Source organism: Saccopteryx bilineata, chromosome 5 (assembly GCF_036850765.1).
Source record: "Saccopteryx bilineata isolate mSacBil1 chromosome 5, mSacBil1_pri_phased_curated, whole genome shotgun sequence".
Classification (NCBI taxonomy): domain Eukaryota; kingdom Metazoa; phylum Chordata; class Mammalia; order Chiroptera; family Emballonuridae; genus Saccopteryx; species Saccopteryx bilineata.
Window position 1 is genome coordinate 83809900 of NC_089494.1, and position 15043 is coordinate 83824942.

The window sequence follows — 15043 nt, forward strand, 5'->3', positions numbered from 1 at the left end:
GTGATCAATATCATGACAAGAAAAAGAATTTGTTAATACAACTCAAAAAGAGATAAAAGCATTCAAGATTCATTCAAATATCAGCTATTTATTTCACTTCTTCAGCAAATAATTTTAAAGTACCTAAGTGCTCCAAGTCTCACACTAGATGCTTGGGATAGCTAACCTCATGAGGTTTATAATATAGCAGTTCTAGATAAAAATCGAAGACATGTTCAAGATTAAGATTTCTAGGGCCAGCATCATTGCTAAGGATACTGATTTTATTATCTTAATTTTATTCTTCATTGATTCCACCACTCTATTTTTAGTTAAGTTTATAACAGAAAAAATAGGAGCATTCGTACATTTGCTAGTATACATTGACAATTTTGAGGCTACTATGAGACATACAGGTGGAGCTGACCAGAAGGTAGGCGAGTGTAGAAACTGAATTTCAGGAGAAGTAAAGAACAGGGAGTCAGCAAAACAATGTTAATTAAAGCCATGGGAACTGGTAAAATTTCTGTAGTGAGACTGAATGTGAAAAAAAGAAGGGGCACCACAAACAATCTTATAATGTACAAGTCTGAAACAAAAATAAGCCCACAAATGAGACTGGGTAAGGGGTCTGAGGGGGAAGAGGAAAACGGGAGAGTGTAGTAACAGATCCCAGTAAAAACAATATCTTTAAAATAGAGGGTGTGATTCAAAATTGTGCTAGGAGATTAAGAAAGTTTATTCTATTATAGTCCCAGAAATAACTTTAGTGATGTAAGCCATTTTTCAGAAAAATGGAAAAAGTAAGCCTCAGTATGTCGGAGTGTGAATGGAGGATGTAGATTTGAGACACAGAATATACACTATTCTAAGAAACATTGCTAGAAACAGAGAAGTGTTGTGTAGCTGAAAATGCACTTAGGATAAAGGAGAGATTTGTGCACAGATGTGGTTTTGTTTTTGAGGAAAAAGGTATGTGGGCATGTTTAATGCCAAAGGGAAGAAATCAAGAGAGGGAGAGGGTTGAAGATCTAGAACAGAAAGTAAATACTCATCTGAGTTAGGGCTCATAGACCATGGACAGGGATGAGATCCAGAGCATACATGAAGAGCATTGGCTTACAGAACAAGAAGCGCTGAAAAGAAGAATGAATAGTGGTAAATGAGAAGTAACCTCCTCTGTTCATATCTTACAGATGCCAATTTCTCTGTGTCATCTGTTAAGAAGAAAGATAAGTAAAAAGGAAGAAAGGTTAGAGTATAGGACAGTAGAAAAGGCTTCATACAACTGTGGGAAACAGAAGACATCTCTCTAGAAAAGTACAAATAGTTCCATTCTTGGAGTAGAGGGCTTAGTTGAAATTGTCATCCCAAATGGTCATCTGTTTGCTTGGTGAACATAAGCACTTCTGATGTCAGCCCAGAAGGATGTAGGCATGTGTCCCTCTCTATTCCTCCTTACCTTCTAAGAAAAGGGTTAGCTCCAGAAAGTAGGTATTTTGTTATGCACTTTCCATTTTTAACAAAGTATATCAATTTAACAATCAGGTTATTTTAAACATGACTGAATCAAACACAATGTTTTATAATTGAAATTTCAATGAACTCTTAGTTGCATGATTTAAACGTGCTAAAAATGATTTGCAACATCCTCCTCTCCTAAAAATTAATGATGATGCATTATACCTGTAAACACAGCAAAGGAGGAAAATACCGTGAAGAAAGCAGAAACCCAAAGAATTTTGCAGTAAGCTAGCTGCATGTTGCTAGAAAAACAAAATTATTTGTGGTCATTACTAACATAGATAAATGCTCAACTGACATTTTTTATTTTTCTCTCTCTCCCTCTTCACTCTTTCTCTTTTTGATGAAGCCTTTTGTTTCCAAAATACCTTCTAGTTTGACTCTCTGCTGCTCAACTGGGTGTCTCTGATACTAACTGAGGTTGCCTGGCAACATGACCTATACAGAACTCACCAGCCTGGGTAGAGGTTCTGTTTTTTGGTTCATAGGTAGGAGATTTGGGCAGAATTTCATGAGGTTTAAACATTTCAATTGTTTTATTTCACTGGTTATATAATAAAGTTATTACTTACAATATTATTATTATAGGTCATTGCATTATTCATTATTATTTAGATGTTTTTCATTTTTCTTATAACAATGAACACTTTCAGAAAAATTTTAAGGGTTGGAATTGCCCTTCGAAATATTTTATACCTTTTTAGAAGCTTAATATTCTAAATCCAAAATAAAAAATATTAAAAACCAAAAGGTTATTGATGGGGAAGAGGTGCAAGGGAAAATTTGAAAATTGGGGTGTTTAGATGTGTTCTATATCTTAATTTGGATAATAGTAACATAATTATATAACTTTGTAAATATCTATCAGTCCATATACTTAATATTAGTACACTTTACACACTTTACTATACATATGGCATAATTCAAGAGTTTCAAAAGGTGGTGACTAGATGAGTAAATGTACATACATGTAAAGAAACAGAGGCTATATAAGCTTGACATATGTCACTTTGAGGACAAAAATAATCTCTAGGCTTTTCTCAAAGAACAGAATATCTTCTCTCAGACTGAGCACTGCTGTTGCATTTAATTAGTTTAACAATAGAAATTATCTTGCCATGTGTCAACCATGCTTTTACTAATAACATGCTATTTACAGAGAAGGAACCTTAACTGTCAACTCATGTGGGCAGATTGAAGAGAGCAGACAGCACTAACAGTCACACACTGCAAGTGATTTGTTACTTGTTTCTGCCTCAGTGGATCACAAGCGCCATGCCTCAGATGCAGGGAAAGATCACACCTGCAAATTTACCTCACGGAGACACTTCATACATAAAGCCACAGGCGTGCCTTGCTGGTCCAGTCTCTGAGAAGTGCACTAGATGACCCCCCACTTGTGACAATTTCCTGTGGCTGATAAATAGACTGGCCAAATCTAAACTACACTTTGAAACAGGGTTCCTCAACAGCTTTATTTCACTGTATTTTATTTGTAAAACATCATCATACAATCTCGATACCAGAGAGTTTGGGCATTTTCTGTACTTTACCTACAGACCTTATAAAAAGCTTAGAATTGAACTAGTTCAGTTTTTAAAAGTACTTTTACATTGTTCTTATTTCATCTGATTCTCATCATGGCCTTGATATATGTTGCCAGTTTTATAAATCTCAAGCTCAGAGAAATTAAGTGACTTGCTCAAAGTGACACACTGTCTAAGCCAGCAAACTTCACAACCAGAGCTTAAAGCCAGTTTTCTAACATACAACACTATGTTGTTCAATTAATGCCTATTATTTCATCTCAGAACTAGCAAAACTTTTCAACAAAACCAGTTCCTATGAAATTTCAACTCTGATTCAAATAAAGAAGTCTTCATCACTTATTTGCTGGTCTTCAGGATATTTCTTGCATCAGAGGAGATAATATACACAAGAGAATCTGCCTAAGGCAAATAAAAATGCATAGAATTGAGGAGCTTTGAAGCTGTTATATAGGGGTCAAAGATCAACTTGTCCACCTAACTGATTTGTCAGCTGACAAAACTGAAGTCCAGAGGGTTATAATGTCTTACACTAGTTCCATAACTTCTAATGGCAGAATTCAAAGTGGAACACATTCTATCTTCTTCGTGCTTGCCATTACATAAAGTGCTACTATTATGAACCTAAATTTTGATCAATATATCAGTATAGTTTAAAATATAAAAATAATAAACTTAAAGGGCAGAAATTGACATTCAATCCCATCTAAAAGATGAAGCTTTACCCATGAGAAACTAGGTAAATTGCCTTTCTACCCTATCATTATTAGGCATGAATAGGCTCTGCCTCCTTAAAGAACTGAGTTTATGTTAACATAATGTGGGTACAATAAAAGAAACCATTTATTGATACTTTCCTATGTGACAGACCCTTAGCATATATTAGCATATTTATAATTCACCAAAATGCTTCGAGGCCGTTATTACCACAGCCTTTCATAGCTGAAAAAGTAAGAGCAGTTAGGATAAGACCTTACTCAAGGTGACAACACTAGTAATTTGCAGAGCTGAGATCAGAACCCTGTTCTGGTTATTAATAGAACCTGTATATTTTAACTCACACCATCCTGCACCAGAAATCAGGTTAACCTAAATGTAGTCTTCTCCTCTGTGACTGAAACTAAGAGCCTACACAATATCTAACTTTCACTTCCACCAGAGGAAGATATTCAGAGCAGTTGTGTGTGCTGCTGAAACACTAAATGTAACAGCTTCTTTTGCAACAAAAAGTAGTAATGGTTAGGTAGAAAATACTGGTGAAGTTTCCAGGGAACTTTTTTTTAGAGAAGGCTAACTTAGCTGTTGTCATTCCCCTTTGTCATTGCATTTCTTTTTTCATTCTTGCTGCATACAACCAAATATGATGGCTGGCCTCCAGTAATCACCTCAGCCATTGAAAAACCCTTGAGGATGAAGTCTTATGGCTAAAATGGTAGAACAATCTTACAGGAAGTGACTAGATTCCCTAATACCCAAGGTGCTACAATTCCATTGGGCTGAAATTCCTCCCAAAACTGTGACAGCAACAACTCATATTTGTATTAAAAGATTACTAAAAGTATCACTAATCCAAGACTTCAGGCTCTGGCAAATGCATAGTAGGTAATTTGTGAAGGAAAAAAAACAAAAAACAACTCATCCAGCATTGGAAACTGAAAAGTTAAGTTGAAATGGATATGAAAGAATTTGCAGTTTTTCTCCCATTTAGAAGGTCAAAAACCACAATAGAATATTGCTCTTATCCTAACCATAAGAAAAGACCAGACAACCTGCAAAATAACTTTTGTTGAGCCCTGCGGTTCAACAAAAGTGACCTGGGGTTGCCAGGCCAAGAGAGAAGAGAGGAACTAAATCTCAAAGGTAATAGCCATACTGACGAGAGACAGGACATAAACCATTTCACCTTCACCAAAGCATGAGAAGAACAGGTATACATTACAAAAGTGGGTAAGAAGAAAATAGCCAAAATTGTAAAAAAAAATAAAAAATACTTAAGGGCCAGAATGGGTCAACAGAATAGTACAGACACCCTGGGGTCCATCACACACAAAGGGATGCACACTCATTCATTAGCTCTATTTTTCCCCCTTTCAACTGTCTGCTCAGAAGGAAGACAGCAGGCAGGACAGGACACCAAAGAGAGCACTTTGGTGAGCAAAAGTACAAAATCCTTTCCAATTCCCTAAATGTTCTCTAATAAAAAGGAAATTTAGCCTCTTAGGACAAAAAAAACTCATACTCCCAGGGCCCTGGAAAAGACCCATAATTTCTGCAAAAGAGATAGAAGCAAAAGTTATCTGGCCCTGCCGGAGGGGCAGGCCGCTGTGGTGGGCCCAGAATCTGACACCGATGCAGAGCAGAAATCCGTTATCACTAAGAGAACAGGACACTCCCACCAAGAACTCCACAGAGTCAAGGAGGCATGTGGGCGAGGCGCCATGGAATGGGCAGGAACACAGAAAGAGCCACACACCCAAGGCCCAGGGGCACAGGACAAGTCTAAGTTAAGGAGCAAAGGAATCTAGATTCCTCCTGCTCCCACCGGGGGCACTGCATCAAATAGCAAGCAACAGCCCTCCGCCACTGTGGATACAGCAGTCTGACAAGAGGCTTCCTCTGTTGGGCATGTGCGTGGGAAATGCTGAAGGGGGAACAGTAAATACAGAAAATCCTGTGTCATTCTCAATCTCACACTAAGTACAGGGAAGTAGCCTCTCTGCTGCTGGAATCTGAAATCTGAAAAGAAAATCAATCAATTTAAATCATCAGATTAACACAGTACAAAAGAAAAAATGTTTTATAATCTCAATAGGCACAGAAGAAGCATCTAATAATATACAAAACCAAGTTATAATTATAAATCCCAGAAAATAAAAAGAAATTTCTAAATCTAATATAGGTTATTACCAAAACAATTATAGTTCTTATTAAGTAAACATTCTTAATAGTAAAATGGTAAAAATGTTCCCTTTGATTAGGGGATAAGAATTTTTACCACATGCATTCAGCATTGTGTCAATCCATTCTAGCCAATTCAATAAGGTATGAAAGAGAAAAAAAGTATAAAGTTTGAAAAGCAGTAAAAAAAATTATTTTTGATCATAGACAACATAGTTCTTTATATATTATAAAATATCCAAAGCAATATATACTAAAAATATATTGAAATTAAGTGAATGTACAATTTGCTACATGCAAAGTCAATATGAAAATTACATTTTTAAATAAGAAAATAAAGTTTTAAAAATATATAATATAGCCTGACCAGGCAGTGACACAGTGGAAAGAGTGTCAGACTGGGATGCTGAGGACCCAGGTTCGAAACCCCAAGGTCTCCCACTTGAGCATGGGCTTATCTGGCTTGAGCACTGGGTCACCGTCTTGGCTGGAGACGATATATGCCCAGTCAAGGCATATATGAGAAAGCAATCAATGAACAACTAAGGTGCTGCAACTACAAGTTGATGTTTCTCATCTCTCTCCCTTGCTGTCTATCTGTCCCTGTCTATCCCTCTCTTTCTGTCTCTCTCAAAAAATTATATAAATAAATATATAAATATATATATTAAACTGCATAAAACATGTAGGAGCCTGACCAGGTGGCAGCGCAGTGGATAGAGCATTAGACTGGGATGCAAAGGACCCAGGTTCAAAACCCGAGGTCGCCAGCTTGAGCGTGGGCTCATCTGGTTTGAGCAAGGCTCACCAGCTTGAGCCCAAGTTCACCGGCTTGAGCAAGGTGTCACTCAGTCCGCTGTAGCCCTCCAGTCAGGGCATATGTGAGAAAGCAATCAATGAACAACTAAGGTGCTGCAAGGAAGAGTTGATGCTTCTCATCTCTCTCCCTTCCTGTCTGTACCTGTCTGTACCTCTCTTTCTCTCTCTGTCACAAAAAAAAAAAAATTGTAGGAAATTAACCACAATGTATAAGACCTCTATGCAGAAAACCATAAAATATGATTGAGATAAATTTAAAAGACCTAAATATGATATATATGATTTTCATAAATTAAGTCAATTTTGTAATTATGCAATTCTTTAAAAATTTATTTAACAATAAATTAAATTCAATCCCAACTAAAATTACAGCTTTTTTTTTTTTGTATTTTTACGAAGTGAGAAGGTGGGGAGGCAGCAGACAGACTCCCGCATGCACCCAACTGACCAGGATCCACCCGGCATGCCCACCAGGCAACGAAGGTCACCCATCTGGGCAGTTGCCCTGCTGCAACCAGAGCAATTTTAGCACCTGAGGAGGAGGCCACAGAGCCATCCTCAGCACCCGGGCCAACTTTGCTCCAATGGAGCCTTGGCTGAGGGAGGGGAAGAGAGAGACAGAGAGGAAGGAAAGGGGGAGGGGTGGAAAAGCAGATGGGCACTTCTCCTATGTGCCCTGGCTGGGAATCGAACCCAAGACTTCCACACACTGGGCCAATGCTCTACTGCTGAGCCAACTGGCCAGGACCACAGCTTTCTTGTCCAACTTAAGAAAGTAATTCTAAAATTCATTTGAAATAGGCAAAGTCAAAATGCCTTTAATAAAAACATGGTGGAAGAACTTGGTCTAATAAATATCAAGAATTAAAAAGTCACCATAATTAAAATGTCACAAGTAGTAAGAAGAGACTAATAGGCCAATTAAAAAGCCAGTCAGAGAAAGACAAGTACCATATGATTTCACTCATAGGTGGAATCCAATGAACAAAATGAACTAACAGGCAAAATAGAGACAGAATCATAAATAGAGAGCTGGCTGACAGCTGTCAGGGGCAGGGGTGGTGCTGGGTAAGGTGGGTGGAGAGATTGAGCAAAAAAAGACAAAAAATAAAGAAGAAGAGAAATAACTAATCGAAACGGACAACAGTGTGATTGCTGGGTTGGGGTGAGGGGAGGTAAAGGTGGTTATAGGGGACAAATGGTGATAGATGGAGACGACTGGGCGGGGTGTTGAACACGTAACACAGGATACAGACGACGTGTTGCAGAACTGTATACCTGAAATCTGTATAGTTTTTTTAGCCAGTGTCAGCCCAATAAATTATATAAAAAAGAATAGTTAGTTCCCAAAACACAGACATATATGAATATTTGATGTATGATAAAAAAAAATAGCAATGAAGAGCAGTAGGCAAAAGAAAATTTTCAGTATGAATCTGTAACAACTGGGTATTTGTGAGCAAAATAGAACTGTTTTTTACTTCAAATCATTCACAAAAATCAATTGTAAGTGGAATGGTCTAAATGTAAAGAGGCAGAAAAATAATTAAAATTGGAAACTCTTCCTTATCAAAAATGCCATTAAGAAACTGAAGAAGGAAGTCACAGACAGTAAAAGGTATTTGCAAAATTTAATTGAAAGGGGGACTTAATCTACATATAACTAATGTCTGCGCAATAATAATTAAAAAATCAACACAACAGAAAAATAGGCAGGCAATTTACAGACAATAATATGCATATGGCAATTAAACCACATAACATAACTACATTAATTCAAGAGGGAAATGTAAACTATATTTTCATGAGAATAGCTAAAGTTAAAAGGATTCATTATTCCAAGTATTTGTAAGGATAAAATAGTGGGAATCTTATACACCACTGATTGGAGTGTAATTGGTATAACTACTTTGGAAAACTGTATGGCAGTATCCATTAAAATTGAAAATTCACATAGAATTCAACCAAGTAATTTCATTGCTAAATACATATACCAACAGAAATGCACATTCTGTGCAGCAAGAAATATTTAAAAGAATGTTCATGGCAGCATTAGTTATAATTGCCCAAACTCAGAAATAGCTCAAATGTCCTTCAACAATACAGTACAAGGAATAAAACTCTGTAGTTTTTATAGCAATGAAAATTCATAAACTGTCCAAAAACATTAATGAAACTCAGAAATATATGTTCAGGAGAGAAAACCAGACACAAAGAAATGCATGCTATATGATTATTATGTACATAGATTCAAAAATAAAGCTAGAATAAATTTTGTATATAGGGATGCATGATGAAATGTTAAACTATGATAAAAAACAAGAAAGTGATTACCACAAAAGTCACAAAAATACTATCTGTCAGGCAACTGATGGAAGAGCTGTAACATTTAGAGACAGAAAAAGCAGGTTTTCTAGAAAGCAGGAAGTGCTCTATTTCCTGATTTGTGTGATAGTTATATGGGTCTCTGCTTGTAAAATTCATAGTTTTGTATCCTTGATGCCTAAAAATTCACAATCAAAAAGCTTAAAATGGTAATAGTTCTCTAATTAAATTTTATAAACTAAATATTATGATAGATGAAATAACGCTCAATGAACATAACTTTTACTGAGAATTTACTGTATGTTAGGAGCTACTTAAGTGCTTTATCTCATTTAACCTTTACAATATTCAGAAGACATAGTATCATCACCATCACATTTCAAAGGTAAGAGACTGAGGCACAGAGCGCTTCTATAATTGAAGCAAAGTCACATGGCTCATTAAGAGGCCTCATTTGGGGATGTGACCCATGCATGGGTAAGGTTCTGGAGCCTATGCTCTTAAGCAGCACATTATGACCTTCTCCAATGTAGAAAAACAGGAATTCTTTTTATGCTGCATGCTGGTATTTTCCCTCATCAAAATTATTGTTTAGTCTGATAGGTAAACTAAGTCTAAAATAATTTGTTTTTCATGGTCCCAAGACATTAAATCTTCAATTTAGCACTCTAAACTGGTTTCATTTTAAGCACTGCGAGGAAGAGAAGGCAAATCACACTGAGATGATATATTTACTATTCTAACTTATTGAGAAATAACATAAATTACTCTGCTCTTGTTGCCAAGTATTGTAGTGAAGAAATTCATCACTAATCATAAGGGATATTTCTCCCTAAAGGTCAACTTTTTCTTCCCAGCCAAAGATTTAACTTAAAAAAGGGGTAAACTCTGGGGAAAAGATCTATTTCTCTGACCATTGATAACATCATTGTCCGGTTCATTCAAGCCAGAAATTTCAGTTATTGGTTTCGAAAAATGATATACAGTGGTTAACAGCAGAAATTCTAGAGTCTGACTGGATTCAACTACCTGCCTTACCATTTTCTAGGTACTTGACCTGGGACAATCTACTTAGCTAAAGGATGCCTCCATTTTATCTTGTGCAAATGGTGATAACATTAGTGTCTACCTCTCAGGACTTTTTTTTTTTTTTTTTTGTATTTTTCTGAAGTTGGAAATGGGGAGGCAATCAGAAAGACTCCTGCATGCGCCCAACTAGGATCCACCCGGCACGCCCACCGGGGGGCGATGCTCTGCCCATCTGGGGCGTTGCTGTGTTGCATCCAGAGCCATTCTAGCGCCTGAGACAGAGGCCACAGAGCCATCCTCAGCACCCGGGCCAACTTTTTGCTCCAATGGAGCCTTGGCTGCGGGAGGGGAAGAGAGAGACAGAGAGGAAGGAGAGGGGGAGGGGTGGAGAAGCGGATGGTCACTTCTCCTGTGTGCCCTGGCCGGGAATTGAACCCGGGACTTCTGCAAGCCAGGCCGACGCTCTACCACTGAGCCAACAGGCCAGGGCCCTCTCAGGACTTTTGAAGGTTAAATAATACATGTAAATAATTTAAAACAAAGCCTAGTACATAGTAAATGCTACTGAACTGTTACTTATTATTATTACTCTTTAACCCTATTCTTTTTCAAAATCTCATCTGCATCTATTCCTTCCTCTCCATTCCCACTGCTACGACCTCACATCTTACCCTCATCTATTCATTTGTATATTGCTACTTTCTCCTAAAATTGTTCTTCTTGTCTACAAGTCTTCCATCTGGAATCTATCCTGAAGACAACTCCGGACTAGTATTCAAATATGAAACATTTTGTTTTATTCACAGAATTGACCTTTGCCAAATACTCTGTTTTTTTTAATTGCCTGCCAATTTAAATTCAAATTTCTTACTCTGATTACCAGTATGTGCTGTGACATAGCTTCAGCTTTATTTTCCAGTGTTATTTGATTTTAGCCCAACAAAAGAAACTTACTTTGTGGCCAAACTAATTAATTTATTACTCATTAAATGTAAAGTATGCCTCTTTACCTCTGAACCTGGGGATGCCATTTCCTTGATTCTCTGTTAACATATCCAACTGCATCAAGGCCTAGTGCAAATGTAACCCTCCATGATAAAATTATGAACCAATGAAGTTTAGAATTACATCTTTCTGAAATCTCCTCTAATGCTTTATTTTTTCACATATATAATCTTTTCAAATTATCTGAAACAGCTTAATTTAATTGATTACTCTGGACTACTCTCATGATACCATAACCTAATAACATATCCATCCTTTGCTTTATTTATGCCTGGGCATATTTTATTTCCTCAAATTAGAGACATAATTTTCTTGAGGGTCATTTTTGTCTTTCTCTCCCACTTGCTCTAGTACTTCCTAGCAAAGTGCCTCTTATAGGAGCATATGATAAATATCTATTGAATTAAATGAACTAGAATTACTAAAATGTAATCACTAGCTTTGTCTGTCAGAGACCAAATCTTGAAACAGAAAGGTAAAGCATTCTATTAGTTTTTCAGCCTTAAAACAAAGAGTAGTGTGAGAATTCAAAAGACTTGACCTTTTCATTTTTAGAGCAATAATATTTTATAATAAGTTTAAAAATACCCCTCAGCTAAAATGTCGCCAATGTGTTGTTTCCAGCAGTAATGTGGAAACCGGCTGTGATCAATGGATGACTGAAATGGAAGAAGATCACCAAACTGTTGAAAAGCTAAAGTATCAGTGTGATCAAACTGTTGTAAAAGATGTCCCTGGAAGCTGATACACCTGAAGATAAATAGGGAAGAGAATGAGTAAGTTAAGATATACTCTACATTGCAACCTTCTCTGCATTGCATAAAGTGGCTGAAGGACTTCAAGAAAAAGGCACAGTCGGTCACTTCAAATTCTGAAAAGTAAGACTAATAAAAGTGTAAGATATGGTCTCTGACTTTAGGGAAGGCCTTTTTTATTTTTTTAATTTTCTTTACTCAAACAACATTTTTCAAGGCAATTAGGCAATTAGGTTTGGATTGCTGAGTGGTCTTATCAACACTAAATATAAGGTAATTGTTATTCATTTTAGTTGCAAAGAAATCATCAACTATTTATTTACTAAAGAATTCGTATGTATGATTCTAGGTTTGGGAGCAGTGTTTTTATGAAAATTAAAGAAAGTTAGATCAGCTATAGAATTGCAGTGCCTAACACTCAGGTTAAGAGGATAAGTAAAGAAGCTTTAGAATTGGATCAAGCTGAGGCTTCACTTACATGAATGATACATTTAAACTTTCTGTGCGACATTTTTCTCCTATGAAAAACAGAGATAATAACATACCTACTTCATGGTGTTACTGCTTAGATTAACTGAGACACTGAATGCGAAGTGCACGGCATAGAGTAAATGCTTAATAAATATTGTTTTTGCCACATTCCTCAATTTCCATATATTGTTTAATAAAACATTGGATGAGATTGTTCCCCCAAATTATTTGACAATCATTTCATTGTTTTCTTTACTTTGTATTTATAAGTTTGCCCTGTCTCCTTCAAAATAAATATTTAGGCCTCCATAAGCACCTCACAACTGCCCCTCTTTTCTCCAAAGAGCAAATAAACACTTTCAGCCTAGGTATATACTCAACACACAATAGTATATATATGTAAGCTAGTTTTACACACTGTTTAAAGGGTGCGGCAAAAGTTGGTTACAGTGGTGAGTACTCAAAACAGTTTTTTCTTGTATTATTATTTATTAATTAGTGCATTATTTTCCATACAAACAACTGTAAACCTACTTTTGCCACATCCTATATGTACCTGATGTTTGACAAAATGGTTTGTTTCTTCATTGATCATTCAAAGACATAACAATGTCTACTAAAGAGCACCCTATTCTGTTTATAAAGAAGGCTTAAGTTTAGTTTTTATTTTGAGCATATCAATAAAATATTCACTGGATACTTTTGTTTTATACTTTTTAGGACATGATTATGAAGCAGAGGGATAGATAGGGACAGACAGACAGGAACAGAGAGAGATGAGAAGCATCAATCACCAGTTTTTCGTTGCGACACCTTAGTTGTTCATTGATTGCTTTCTCATATGTGCCTTGACCATGGGCCTTCAGCAGACCGAGTAACCCCTTGCTCGAGCCAGCGATCTTGGGTCCAAGCTGGTGAGCTTTATGCTCAAGCCAGATGAGCCCACACTCAAGCTGGTGACCTGAGGGTCTCAAACATGGGTCCTCCGCATCCCAGTCTGACGCTGTATCCACTGCGCCACCACCTGGTCAGGCTCTTTTTTTTTTTTTTTGACAGAGATAAGAGTCAGAGAGAGGGATAGATAGGGACAGACAGACAGGAAAGGAAAGAGATGAGAAGCATCAATTCTTCATTGCGGCACTTTAGTTGTTCACTGATTGTTTTCTCATATGTGCCTTGACCGGCGGGCTTCAGCAGACCAAGTAACCCCTTGCTCAAACCAGCGACCTTGGGCTCATGCTGGTGAGCTTTGGTCAAACCAGATGAGCCCACGCTCAAGCTGGTGACCTCAAGGTTTCAAACCTGGGTCCTCCGCGTCCCAGTCTGACACTCTATCCACTGTTGCCACCACCTGGTCAGGCCAGAGTCTATATTCTTAACCTACTATAATGCCATTTTGAAGCAATTGTATTTGAAGACAATGTACAAATATCAATGCTGCCATCATTGATTCTACCTTGTTTTTGGAAATTGTTTTAGAATTATCCTCGAGATCAGCTGAATTCATCAAACAAAGAATTTGAGCATGTCAAGGCCAAAAATTTATGATTTTTCTGGTCTCTTCCAGGACTAAAATAATAAAATGGCAGCATTTAATTGTGTACCTGTATTTAATGAATGAAAAAAGACTCTTGAAGAACTTCAAAACTCTAATTCTAAACATGTTTTATAAAACAATAATTGAGGTTATTTGTAACCTTTGTTTCAGGAGGTTACATTTCATTTACTTCCAGCTAATTGAAAGCAATTCAAGTAAGGACTGTAAAGCAACAATTGAAATGAATTTAATAACATGATAGACAAACAAAAAATCTTGCAACATTTTTAGGAAAATGTTTAAGCAAAACAAAAACCCAAAGAAATAATCAGAATATGTTTGAACTCTTAAATAAAGATTGTTTAACTTTTTCTGTTAATGGAGAAGGCAATTTTTTTTCAAAAGTCTTGTATGCAAAGCCCATATTCATCACTTTGAATAGATATTGATCAAGGTATTAAAATTTCTTGAGTCTCAGTTTCCTTATTTAAAAAAAATTGAAACAAAAATAATAAACTTAAAATATTTGGGTAAGAATGAAAGTAACTACATATAAACTACCTAATATACAGCAAATCTTAATAATCAGCAGGTCTTTTTTTCTTTTAAGAGAGAGGCAGGGAGGCTGACAGACTCCCAAATGCATCCAACCAGAATATACCCAGCAAGCCCTCTAGAGGGCAATGCTCTGCCCATCTGGGGTCACTGCTCCGTTGTTCCAGCCACCAAGCTATTTTATCACCAAGCTAAGGTCATGTGGCCATCCTCAGCACTGGGGTCCAACTTCCTAGAATCATTCAAGCCACAGGTGTGGGAAGAGAAGAGAGGGGGTGGGAGGGGTGGAGAAGCAGATGGTCACTTCTGCTGTGTGTCCTGGCTGGGAATTGAACCCGAGATTTCAACACACCTGGCTGACATTCTACCGCTTAGCCAACTGGCCAGGGCTAACCAGCAAATCTTAATACTTAATTCCTTATTCCCTTTTAAAACTTTCTTTTCAACACTGCCTAAAAGACACTATTTTTTCTTCACTATTTTCAACTTACAATTCAGAGGAAAAAAATCTTAAATAAAACGTGAAAAATATTATTGTGTGTGTTATATACATAGAACAATAATAAAATCAGTCATTAGAAATCTTGAAATTATACAAC

At 36.8% G+C, this 15043-nt stretch overlaps 1 protein-coding gene across 4 annotated transcripts in view; it reads right to left on the minus strand.

Annotated features, from left to right (window-relative positions):
- Positions 1-15043, minus strand: part of GALNT13 (polypeptide N-acetylgalactosaminyltransferase 13) — a 573465-nt gene that overhangs the window by 525250 nt on the left and 33172 nt on the right. The window lies entirely within an intron of this gene.